Raw genomic sequence first — 11,765 nt, forward strand, 5'->3', positions numbered from 1 at the left:
AACCAACTAACCAAAAAAAAAAAAACACAAGAAACACCTTTCACAAGCAAAACTCTAGGTCTAGATTATAAAATATTCCAGACAATAGAGGGAGGAAGGAAGGAAAGGTTCAGATTCCAGATTAGACTGAGCACAAATCTAATATAGATTTTACTCACACTGAATACAGTACAAAGATGATTCTATTCCACACAGGACCTCTGAAGCCATCTTTCCACTATACTACCCAATAAATTGAACCTAGAGAAGAATAGGGGAAAAAAGCACAACACATTAAATATTTTTAATGCAGTGAAGAAACTGAGGTTATCTAAAGTGAAGAGGAAAATGCTAATAGGTGACAATTACCACCTTCAGTGTATGAGAAAGTCCACAGAAGGCTAAATTTAAAAAGTGGATTTAAAGTGAAAATTATTTTAACTAAACATGAAGAAAACTTTTATTATATAGTAAAGTAAAATATCAGGAAATCAACCAATCAATAAAAAACAATTACTGCATGTCATTGATTAGAGATATTAATAAGCAACAGAACTAGCTTCTGGAGGTTGTGGAGTCTTTGTCCTTGGAAACTTCTCAGAAACAAACATTAAGCCATTTGTCCTGGATAGACTTTAGACATTCTCCTGCCAGGGGTCAAGGACCATCCATGTTTCTTCCGTAATTTTAATCTGCTAAAGTAAATGAGAGAAGGCATGGTGAAGTCAATATGAGTGTGCTCCGGGGGGTTCCTGAGACGAGTGGTGGAGAAATAGTAAACACACCAGGGATGGTGTAGGGTTCCAAGAAGCAGAGCAATAAATGCACCTAAAGGGCCTGGGACATATTAGGTGCTTGGTAAATAATCATTGTTGTCACTAATAATTCATTTCCAATAGTTTTGGTAAAAGAAAGTTGGCTATTCTGTCAAAAAAAAAAAAACCTTACTCAAAAATATCTTAATCGACTGAGGATTCAGTACTCCCAGCTGGCTTGCTTTTTAACATTCTTTCCTAGCTGGGTAGGGGTTGAGGGAAATGAGCTGGGCAACTCTCAGGAGAGTCACAAGCTTGAACTCAGAGCCCTTTAGCCCCTGGACATTCAGAGGCCTCTAGATCCAAACGCCCTCACATTCAACGTGTGGGTGAATCTTGATTATGATTTTGATAGCTTTGGTTGTCTGCTCAAGCAAAGCATCCTTGGAAATCTAGGGTTTCTATGCCAGTGGTTCTCAACGTGTGGCTGGTCAGCAGTATCACCTGGGAACTGGTTAGAGATGTAAATTCTGGGGCCCACCCCATCCTACTGGATCATAAACTCTGGGACGGGCTCAGCATTCTGTGTTGTAGTGGACCTCCACGCAGTTCTAATGCATGCTGGGGTTTGAGAATCACTGCCTTAGGAGAAGCCAGTCTTAGGTACAAAGGAGGGTTTAGCAAGTATTCCTCTTTCATGAGGGCTTCTCCTGAGCCCTGTGGCCAAAGGAAGGATTCTCCTTTATAGCCACAGGAAGAACTATCGGCTCAAACTCCAGGGAGCCTTCTTCAGGAATTGTTCCTACATGATCAAGAGCTCTTAAATTTGGATTCAAAAAAGTATAAAAAATTGGTTCACTGTTCAAGAAATTCTCCTGCTTCAGAGTGAGGGTGGAGAAGTAGCTGAAACAGAGAAATTTTTCCCAGAACACTGATCTATCGTTTCTTGGTGGTAACCACTGAGTTCTTTCAGTGGAACTAATGACCAGGAAGGCTATGGTTATGTCTAATGTGTTAGAGGAGAAAGAAGTACAAAGATAAAGACAAAAAAAATAACAACAGGAGAGCGGGAGTGTAAGGAAGGGAGATAGAAACAGCAACCATCAGTAAGAGGTAGCGAGAGGTGGGAAAGGAATAGAACATGCAGGGGGAGAGAAGCAGGTGCCCCCCAGTAGGAAACGTACCTTTTGCTACCATGCACATGTGGCTTTCATAGGAAAGCATAAGATTTCTAAAAAGCAAACAAGATAAAAATGAATCCATCCAATTTAGCAATTTGTACTAAATATTAATCGATCAGGTCTGATCTCTCTGTCTTCCTTCTGCTTTATTTCATTCATACGTCTCAAATTCTACGTCCTGCCTTGTCTAAGTCTTCAGAAACACACAATTCAAACTTTCTCAACTGTTTAAATCATTTCAACTTCTTTCCTTGCCCTTCTGCCCATAACAGATGCCCTGCAGCATTAGATTACCTTTTAGTGCCTTTTTAAAAAAAAACTTGAAAAATAAGACTTTACTTTTTAAAAGTGATTTACAGAATAATTGGGAGATAGTACATAGAGCTCCACCCACCCACCCCACTGCCCGCTCCTCACTCTCCCCCATCCCCATTTCCCCTATTACTAACACCTTGGATTACTGTGATCCATTTGTTATAATGAATGAATACTGATACGCTATTAGGAACTACAGTCCCTAGTCTAAGGGTCACTCTTTGTATTGTACAGTTCCATGGCTTTTGACACATGTATAGTGACATGTATCCACCATTAAGTACAGAACAGTCTCACCACCCTAAAAATCATGAGCATCAGATTAGCTCATAATGGCTTTTTAAAATATTAACAATTGTAAGAATAACTTGAATTTTTACAATGAAAAATGTTCCGCAGGAACTAAGTTTTGTTACTCTCACTATTATGATCACTATTAGAAATAATGGAAAAACGAACTCCTATATAAATAGCAAAAATCACAAAATTTTAAAGATAAAAAGTATCTTGAAGATCAGCAAATCCAACATTCTTCAAGACCCTACCTTCCTCCAGTGTCTCAGCTTTCTGTCATTTATCTGCTGACTCCACTAAGGAGAAAGAAAGAAATAGATAAAGAAAAACAAAGCAAAAAACAAATTTTGGTTGTAAGTAGTGCTCTGAAGCCCAATTTAATCAAGCATGGATTCTTTCATTGCCTATTTGCATCAGGAACATAATCACTAGCTAGAGCCTAACTTGAGAATGTTCATTATGAAAGAAAGATGTCATAACTAAGAACAGAATGGAATTCACTGGTGCTTTATTCCTGGGACAGTTGTAGGATTAAGTCAGGACACACTGTGAGCGTGACAAACAAGTTCTATATGTTTTTCTTCTCCAAGACTATGGACTTCAGCAACAATTTATAACCATGTACTTTGGAACAATGAAAAACAATTAAACAATTACCTTGAATATTTTGCCCTCAGATTCATTAGTCTTTAAAATATAAATTGTGCAATTTAGATGAGTGAAAGACTATGGAGGCTTCTAGAATGTCACTTTAGGTCCTCTGGAAGTGAAGAATTGAGTTTATAAAGCATTTATATTCCTTCTCATTCCTTGACAATAGTGCTACTGTGACTGTTTTAAAGAGGATAACAGCAGGCTTCAATTTGCACCTACTTTTTTAAAGTACACTTACTTCATATTTCCCAGTCTCTTGAAAACTTTTATCATTAAGCTCAACCTTCATTTAAACCACCAGACCTGTTCAGTGAAGGAGACATGAACAGTTACTTGCAAATTCCTCAGAAAATTACTAATTTAACCTTTACTTTGGAAGATGCATTGTAGAACTCAAACTGGATGCATTCGTGAGGCCCCTTCAAATGGCTCTTAATTATGTCTTTGTAAATGTATCTGGAAAGACATTATCCAAGGGTAATTATTTTCCCGAAACGCTTTTATCTCAAACAGCAATACTTCCAAAATTTTTATTGAAAACGTGGCCAAGAAACAAAGATTTGGTGAGAAACAAGTGACTGAAGTTTACGTTTTAGAATGCCAATGAGGTTAAGAAAATAAATATTTTAATTGTTGTTGATTTTAAAAATCAGAAATGAAGAAAAACTTTTGTCCAAAGACATTTCTGTAAGTTAAATCGTCTGAAAAACTGTCAGCTAGCCTCCTGTTTTAACCACCAAGCCGTAAGAAATGTAATAACGTGGGCAAACGCTTGAGTGTTGTCACCTGCAGGAGGCCCCACATCGTGGGGAAGGGGCCGGAGGAGGGGAGACAGCTGCGCCCTCAGTGTCCTTCTTTCCTGTCTAGTCTTTTCGGGAAGCAGAGAATTCTTCTGGGGACACCACATATCGAGTGTCAAGGATGTCATAGTCTTTTAAGAACAAATGTTAGACGCTGTGATGTGCTCCTCAGGACAGGAGTGGCTCAAGGGAAAGCAGATTTTCTCCAGGAGCTGAGGGTCCTCCGGGGAGAGCAAAGTCAAGGGCTGCAGAGCGTCAGGCCGCCCCCGCTCCCGTCTCAGGGACACTCGCTCCCTGCTGCACCGCAGAGCCCCGCGTCCCCGTCGTGCACCGGAGGCCGCGAGCGCGCAGGCCCGGCGCTGGGAGCTGCGGAGGGACCGCTGAGCGGGGGTCCCGGGCGCGCGCGGGCTCGAGGCGGAGTCCCGGCCGCTAAGGTGTGCGAGGGGGGACTGAAAGTGTCCGGCGTCTCTCTCGGGTCCTGTAAGCGCCGCCGGTGAGCGCTCCTCTCCGCAGCGGGAGGGGCGCCGGGCAGGAGGCGGGCTCGGCGCGAGGGCGGGGAGTCGCGGGTCCTCTGCGCCCGCCCTGGAGCTCGCGACCCCGGGCGTCCCCTCCAGGCCGGGTCCGGACAGCGCCAGGCCAGCGTTTTCCAGAAGATGACCGTGGTCAGCGCTCCTGTGTCTGACTCCGCTCCTGCGTTCTCTAAACAAACGGTTCCGCCCTCCCGGGACCGCTTTTAAAGAAAAGCCTAATCCCATTAATGGTTTCTGATAATTTAGTCTAAATTTGCAAGGCGAACTTGGAAGCTTGTGAATTGTAAACTGCACTTAATGAAAAGAGCTTTAAACACTCTTTGGTGCAAATTATGCAACTTCCTAATAAGACTCACCTTCTCTTTAGTTGATTGACACACAGTAATGTGTACGGAATTTAGGTTTCAGTCGAAAGGTTTTTCTTGGCAGTTGGCGCTAAAATTAAAATCAGATAACTAGGAGGATTTTAGAAGTAGTATGTAGAGTGTGTTTTGTCTCCGTACTCATTTAGAATCGTTAAGAATTTAGGTTTGGAAAGCCCGTAGAACAAGAATTTTGGAATTTTGATTTTACTGATAAGGTGAAAGGTGTTAATATTTCTGATTAAAAAAATGTTTTAATGATAACATCCTAAATATGCTTTCGGATTATACCAGAAGTTAACCTATAAGATTCTGCAGTAGGAACAAATGACATGTTGGTTATTGGTGTTTTTGAAGTATAAGTATGGTGGTAGTGAAGTTTTTAAATAAGCTTTTTTGGATTATGAACTACTGATTTTTTTTTCTGTTTTTTCTCCCCAAATCCCCCACTACATAGTTGCATATTCTAGTTGTGTGTCCCTCTAGTTGTAGCATGTGGGACAGCGCCTCAACATGGCCTGATGAGCGGTGCCATGTCTGTGCCCGGCATCAGAACCGGTGAAACCCTAGGCCACAAAAGCAGAGGACGAACTTAACCATGGGGCCACCGGCGGGCCCCTGATCCCTGTGCACATGGCATAATACAAGTTTTAAAAGGCTCTTTAAACTATTGTAGCAGGCTGAAGCTATTAAGTTATAATGTGAGATCTTTATAGATGAAACAGGCAAAAATATGAAAAGCAATTCATCATTTTATCTTTGTGAAAAAAAATCAAGTAAATCTTACCATATACGTGAATGACTTTTGGATAGACAGACCTGAACTTGACAAGTAAAGATGGACTCATTAGTAAGATGAACTTGTTTTGGAATGTTAAAATGGGAGAGCATATGTAAGTTTTACCTGAGGGTGGCCCAAGTCAACACAGTGGGTTTAGCTGTTTATACACTCTTTCTGAGCTATGATCCGTATTAAAAACCTCATCACAGACATACGAAGAAATTTCGGCTATTTTATGTATCAATATATTAAGATGTCCTGTTTCTCTGATAGTTTCTGATTTCAGGGTGTCTGGGAAAAACAGTCTCTCAACATAGGTACTTTGGAATATAATTTTTGATTATGGAGTTATTGAATCATAGAATTGAGTTGGAAATAATCTTAGCAATTGTAGGGCCTAAGCTCTTCATCTTGCAGGAAATGGAAAGTGAGGTTTCTAGAGTTAAGTTGCCCATAGTCTGACTGCTAGTCAGTGGCAGAGCTGGAACTACATACTGAGATGCTTGTCTCCAGATTCCTACCACAGTGCTCTCTGTGCTGTGTACTGTTGTTAAGCAGACAAGTCAATAAGTTACCTTGTCAGTCATATGTGTAGCCAGCAGGGTTGATTCTTTCCCTTGTGCATTTTCTTCCTTTTTTTTTTTTTTTTTTATTAAGGTTATGAAAGTTAACATCCTTGTGAAATTACAGTTGTACATCATTATTAGTCATGTTGTAGGTACACCACTTCACCCCTAGTGCTCTCCCCCCACCCCCCTTTCCCCTGGCAACCACCGATCAGTTCTCTTTGTCCATATGGTAACTACCACCTATGAGTGGAGTCATACAGAGTTCGTCTTTCTCTGTCTGGCTTATTTCACTCAACATAATACCCTCAAGGTCTATCCATGTTGTTGTGAATGGGACGACTTTGTCCTTTTTTATGGCTGAGTAGTATTCCATTGTATATATATACCACATCTTCTTTATCCAATCATCAGTTGCTGGGCACTTAGGTTGGTTCCATGACTTGGCTATTGTGAATAATGCTGCGATGAACATAGGGGTGCATGGAACTTTTGGAATTGCTGATTTCAGGTTCTCAGGATAGATACCCAGTAGTGGGATGGCTGGGTCATAAGGTATTTCTATTCTTAACTTTTTGAGAAATCTCCATACTGTTTTCCATAGTGGCTGCACCAGTTTGCATTCCCACCAACAGTGTATGAGGGTTCCCTTTTCTCCACAGCCTCTCCAACATTTGTCACTCTTGGTTTTGGATATTTTTGCCATTCTGACAGGTGTAAGGTGATATCTTGGTGTAGTTTTGATTTGCATTTCCCTGATGATTAATGATGATGAGCATCTTTTCATGTGTCTATTGGCCACCCGTATATCTTCTTTGGAGAAATGTCTGTTCATGTCCCCTGCCCATTTTTTGATTGGGTTGTTTGATTTTTTGTTGTTGAGCTGTGTGAGTTCTTTATATATTATGGAGATTAACCTTTTGTCAGATAAATAACTTGTGAATATTTTTTCCCAATTAGTGGTCTATTTTTTTGTTTCAATCCTGTTTTCCCTTGCCTTGAAGAAGCTCTTTAGTCTGATGAAGTCCCATTTGTTTATTCTTTCTATTGTTCCCCTCGTCTGAGGGGTTATGGTGTCCAAAAAGATTCTTTTGAAACTGATGTCAAAGAGTGTACTTCCTATATTCTCTTCTAGAAGACTTATTGTTTCAGGCCTAATCTTTAGGTCTTTGATCCATTTTGAGTTTATTTTTGTGAATGGTGAAAAAGAATGGTCAATTTTCATTCCTTTACATGTGGCTGTCCAGTTTTCTCAGCACCATTTGTTGAAGAGACTTTCTTTTCTCCATTGTAGGCCCTCAGCTCCTTTGTCGAAGATAAGCTGTCCATAGATGTGTGGTTTTATTTCTGGGCTTTCAATTCTGTTCCATTGATCTGTGCATCTGTTTGTGTACCAGTACCATGCTGTTTTGATTACTGTAGTGTTGTAGTATGTTTTGGAGTCAGGGATTGTGATGCCTCCAGCTTTGTTCTTCTTTCTCAGGATTGCTTTAGCAATTCGGGGTCTTTTGTTGTCCCATATGAATTTTAGGATTCTTTGTTCAATTTCTGTAAAGAATGTCATTGGGATTCTGATTGGGATAGCGTTGAATCTGTAGATTGCTTTAGGTAGTATGGACATTTTAACTATGTTTATTCTTCCAATCCATGTGCATGGAATGTCTTTCCATCTCTTTATGTCATCATCGATTTCTTTCAAGAAAGTCTTGTAGTTTTTGTTGCATAGATCTTTCACTTACTTGGTTAAATTTATCCCAAGGTATTTTATTCTTTTCGTTGTGATCATGAATGGAATTGAGTTCTTGAGATCTTTTTCTGTTAGTTCATTGTTAGTGTATAGAAATGCTACTGATTTATGTATGTTGATTTTATACCCTGCAACTTTGCAGTAGCTGTTGATTGTTTCTAATAGTTTTCCTATGGATTCTTTGGGGTTTTCTTATATAAGATCATGTCGTCTGCAAACAGTGAGAGTTTTACTTCTTCGTTGCCTATTTGGATTCCTTTTATTTCTTTTTCCTGCCAAATTGCTCTGGCCAACACCTCCAGTACTATGTTGAATAAGAGTGGTGAGAGTGGGCATCCTTGTCTCGTTCCTGTTCTCAGGGGGATGGTGCTCAGTTTTTGCCCATTGAGTATGATGTTGGCTGTGGGTTTGTCATATATGGCCTTTATTATGTTGAGGTAATTTCCTTCTATCCCCATTTTGTTAAGAGTTCTTATCATAAATGGCTGTTGGATCTTGTCAAATGCTTTCTCTGCATCTATTGATATGATCATGTGGTTTTTATTCCTCAATTTGTTGATGTGGTGTATCACATTGATTGACTTGCAGATGTTGAACCATCCCTGTGTCTCTGGAATGAATCCCACTTGATCATGATGTATGATCCTTTTGATCTATGCTGAATTCAGGTTGCCAAAATTTTGTTGAGGATTTTTGCATCTATGTTCATCAACGATATTGGCCTGTAATTTTCCTTTTTTGTGCTGTCCTTGTCAGGCTTTGGTATCAGAGTGATGTTGGCCTTGTAGAATGTGTTAGGAAGTGTTTCATCTTCCCTAATTTTTTGGAATAGCTTGAGAAGGATAGGTATTAAATCCTCTCTGAATGTTTGGTAGAATTTCCCAAGGAAGCCATCTGGTCCTGGGGTTTTATTCTTTGGGATGCTTTTGATTGCAGTTTCAATCTCTTTCCTTGTGATTGGTCTATTGAGATTGTCTGTTTCTTCTTGACTCAGCTTTGGGAGGTTGTAAGAGTCTAAGAATTTATCCATTTCCTCTAGGTTATCCATTTTCGTGGCATATAGTCTTTTATAGTATTCTCTTAAAATCCATTGTATTTCTGTGGAGTCTGTTATTTCTCCTCTTTCATTTCTGATTTTGTTTATCTGAGCTTTCTCTTTTTTCCTTTGTGAGTCTGGCTAGGGGTTTGTCAATTTTATTTATCTTCTCAAAGAACCAGCTCTTTGTTTCATTGATCCTTTCTACTGCCTTTTTTGTTTCAATAGCATTTATTTCTGCTCTGATTTTTATTATTTCTCTCCTTCTGCTGACTTTGGGCTTTGTTTGTTCTTCTTTTATAATTCACTTAGGTGTAATTTGATATTGCTTATTTGGGATTTTTCTTGTTTGTTAAGGTGTGCCTGTATTGTAATGAACTTCCCTCTTTTTTTTTTTTTTCCGAGGAAGACTAGCCCTGGGCTAACATCTGCCAATCCTCCTCTTTTTGCTGAGGAAGACTGGCCCTGAGCTAACATCTGTGCCCATCTTCCTCTATTTTATATGTGGGACACCTACGACAGCATGGCTTGTCAAGCGTGCCATGTCCACACCCAGGATTCACACTGGCACACCCTGGGCCACCAAAGCAGAACTTGTGCACTTAACCACTGCGCCACCAGGCCAGTCCCTGAATTTCCCTCTTAATACAGCTTTTGCTGCATCCCATATGAGTTGGTATGGCAGGTTATAATTTTTATTTGTCTCCAGATATTTTTTTATTTCTCCTTTAATTTCATCAATGATCCCTTGCTTCTTCAATAGCATGTTGTTTAGTCTCCACATCTTTGTCCCTTCCTCACCTTTTTTCTTGTAATTAATTCCTAGCTTTATAGCATTATGATCAGAAAAGATGCTTGTTATTATTTCAATTTTATTAAATTTATTGAGGCTTGCCTTGTTTCCCAACATATGGTCTCTCCTTGAGAATGTTCCATGCGCATTTGAGAATAATGTGTATTCTGCTGTTTTTGGATGGTGTGTTCTACATATGTCTGTTAGTCCAACTGGTCTAGCTTTTCATTTAATTCCACTGTTTCCTTGTTGATTTTCTGTCTGGATGACCTATCCATTGATGTGAGTGGAGTGTTGAGGTCCTCTACTATTATTGTGTTATTTTTAATATCTTCTTTAGGTTTGTTAATAGTTGCTTTATGAACTTTGGTGCTCCTGTGTTGGGTGCATAGATATTTATAAGCATTATTTCTTCTTGGTGGAGTGTCCCTTTGATCATTATATACAGCCCCTCTTTGTCTCTCTTTACCTGACCTTATCTTGAAGACTACTTTGTCTGATATAAGTATTGTCACACCTGTTTTCTTTTGTTTGCCATTAGCTTGGAGTATCTTCCACCCCTTCATTGTGAGCCTGTGTTTGTCATTGGAGCTGAGATGTGTTTCCTGGAGGCAGCATATTGTTGGATCTTGTTCTTTAATCCATCTCACCACTCTGCATCTTTTCATTGGAGAATTCAATTCATTTATATTTAGTGTGATTATTGATGTATGAGGGCTTACTGTCATTCTGTCACTCGTTGTCCCATTTTCCTGCATTTCCTTTGTTTCTAGGTCAAGTCACCTGTGGCTCCCTGAGTGCCACTCGTTGGCCTGGAAAGCCCTTCTTTCACCCCATCCACTGTGTGAACTCCTCCTTATCCTTCAAGACTTGACTCCAGTGGCACCTCCTCAGGATGCCCTCCCTGACTGTCCATCTTCCCACTCCTCCTCTGGGCCACCACTCTGCCTCCTGCCCATGCCCATCACTGCCTGGAACTCTTTCCTGCACTTGTCTCTTCATGACTCTTCCCCCTTACACAGTCTGTTTCTGGAGGGTGTGGCAGGGTCTATTCTGTGGGTGTCCCTAGAGCCCCACATTGGCCTGGCACGAACAGGGCAGGCGTCAGTGTTGGTTGCATGACTGAACAAGTGAGAAAGGGATGGCTAGGTCCTCCTGTCTGGTCTCCAGGTCCAGCCCAGCCCCTCAGGAGGAGAGGAAATGCTTAGGCTCAGGGCAGTGGAGCCAATTCCTGGACTGTGGGGACACTGCCCATCCCAGGAGAGGTCATTCTTTGGGCCACTTCCATCTTTGGCCCAGTGTAGCTCAGGAGGAGCCAGGAGGCAGGTAGGCAGGCTCTGGGCTGAGCAGGTCATAGGATGGGCCTCAGGAAAGGGCATGGGGGCCACATACATGCTGGGAACAAAACTCCAAGTCCACAATAGACTTGCTAAGGTCAGCAGGGGCCAAAGGCAGCTGCGCAGACAGCAGGAGGTGCTGGTGAGCTTTGCATCTGCCCAGAGAGTCCCAGGGCTGCACAGAAGGAACTCAGAAGGTCCATAGGAGGCAGAGGTCACTTCGAGGGCATGAAAGCAGAAGCTGCGGCTCCCACAGAATGTGGATTCTGAAAAGGTGACCTTCCAGTGCATCACAGCTCTAATGTGTCTGAGTTGGAAGTCAGTCCCTGAGCCACAGAGAGCCTCTAGCTGCCCCTCTCACAGGGCTGTGCCACTCAAACGCTGCTCCCAAGGTGAGCGGAGGCTGAGGGTGGAGGAAACCTTCTCCTGGTGAGAACACTGTGATCATGGCCTCCCACAACAGGCCAAGGATGATGAGCAAGGGACAGAGGGACTGACCCCAACCGACTTCCCCTCGGACACTGAAAATGCTTGTGATTCATGGGGCCAATCAGTGTCTGTCCTCACCCTCCACCCAACTTTCTCCCAAAAGGATATGTCAATGTTTACTATGACTTATAAGAAACACACCAAGG

At 41.4% G+C, this 11,765-nt stretch overlaps 1 long non-coding RNA gene across 2 annotated transcripts; it reads right to left on the reverse strand.

Annotated features, from left to right (window-relative positions):
- Window positions 1–421: 421 nt before the first annotated feature.
- On the reverse strand, window positions 422–3,312 carry LOC138917235 (uncharacterized). Of its 2 annotated transcripts, XR_011424964.1 has the most exons (4): window positions 3,182–3,312; window positions 2,776–2,820; window positions 1,919–1,965; window positions 422–674 (listed from the first exon to the last, which is right to left on the reverse strand). It is a non-coding gene; the product is annotated as an uncharacterized lncRNA (long non-coding RNA). The 2 variants fall into 2 exon arrangements; XR_011424963.1 differs by lacking the exon at window positions 3,182–3,312 and having other exon boundaries at window positions 2,776–2,916.
- Window positions 3,313–11,765: the final 8,453 nt, after the last annotated feature.

This window comes from Equus caballus, chromosome 14 (genome assembly GCF_041296265.1).
Source record: "Equus caballus isolate H_3958 breed thoroughbred chromosome 14, TB-T2T, whole genome shotgun sequence".
Classification (NCBI taxonomy): domain Eukaryota; kingdom Metazoa; phylum Chordata; class Mammalia; order Perissodactyla; family Equidae; genus Equus; species Equus caballus.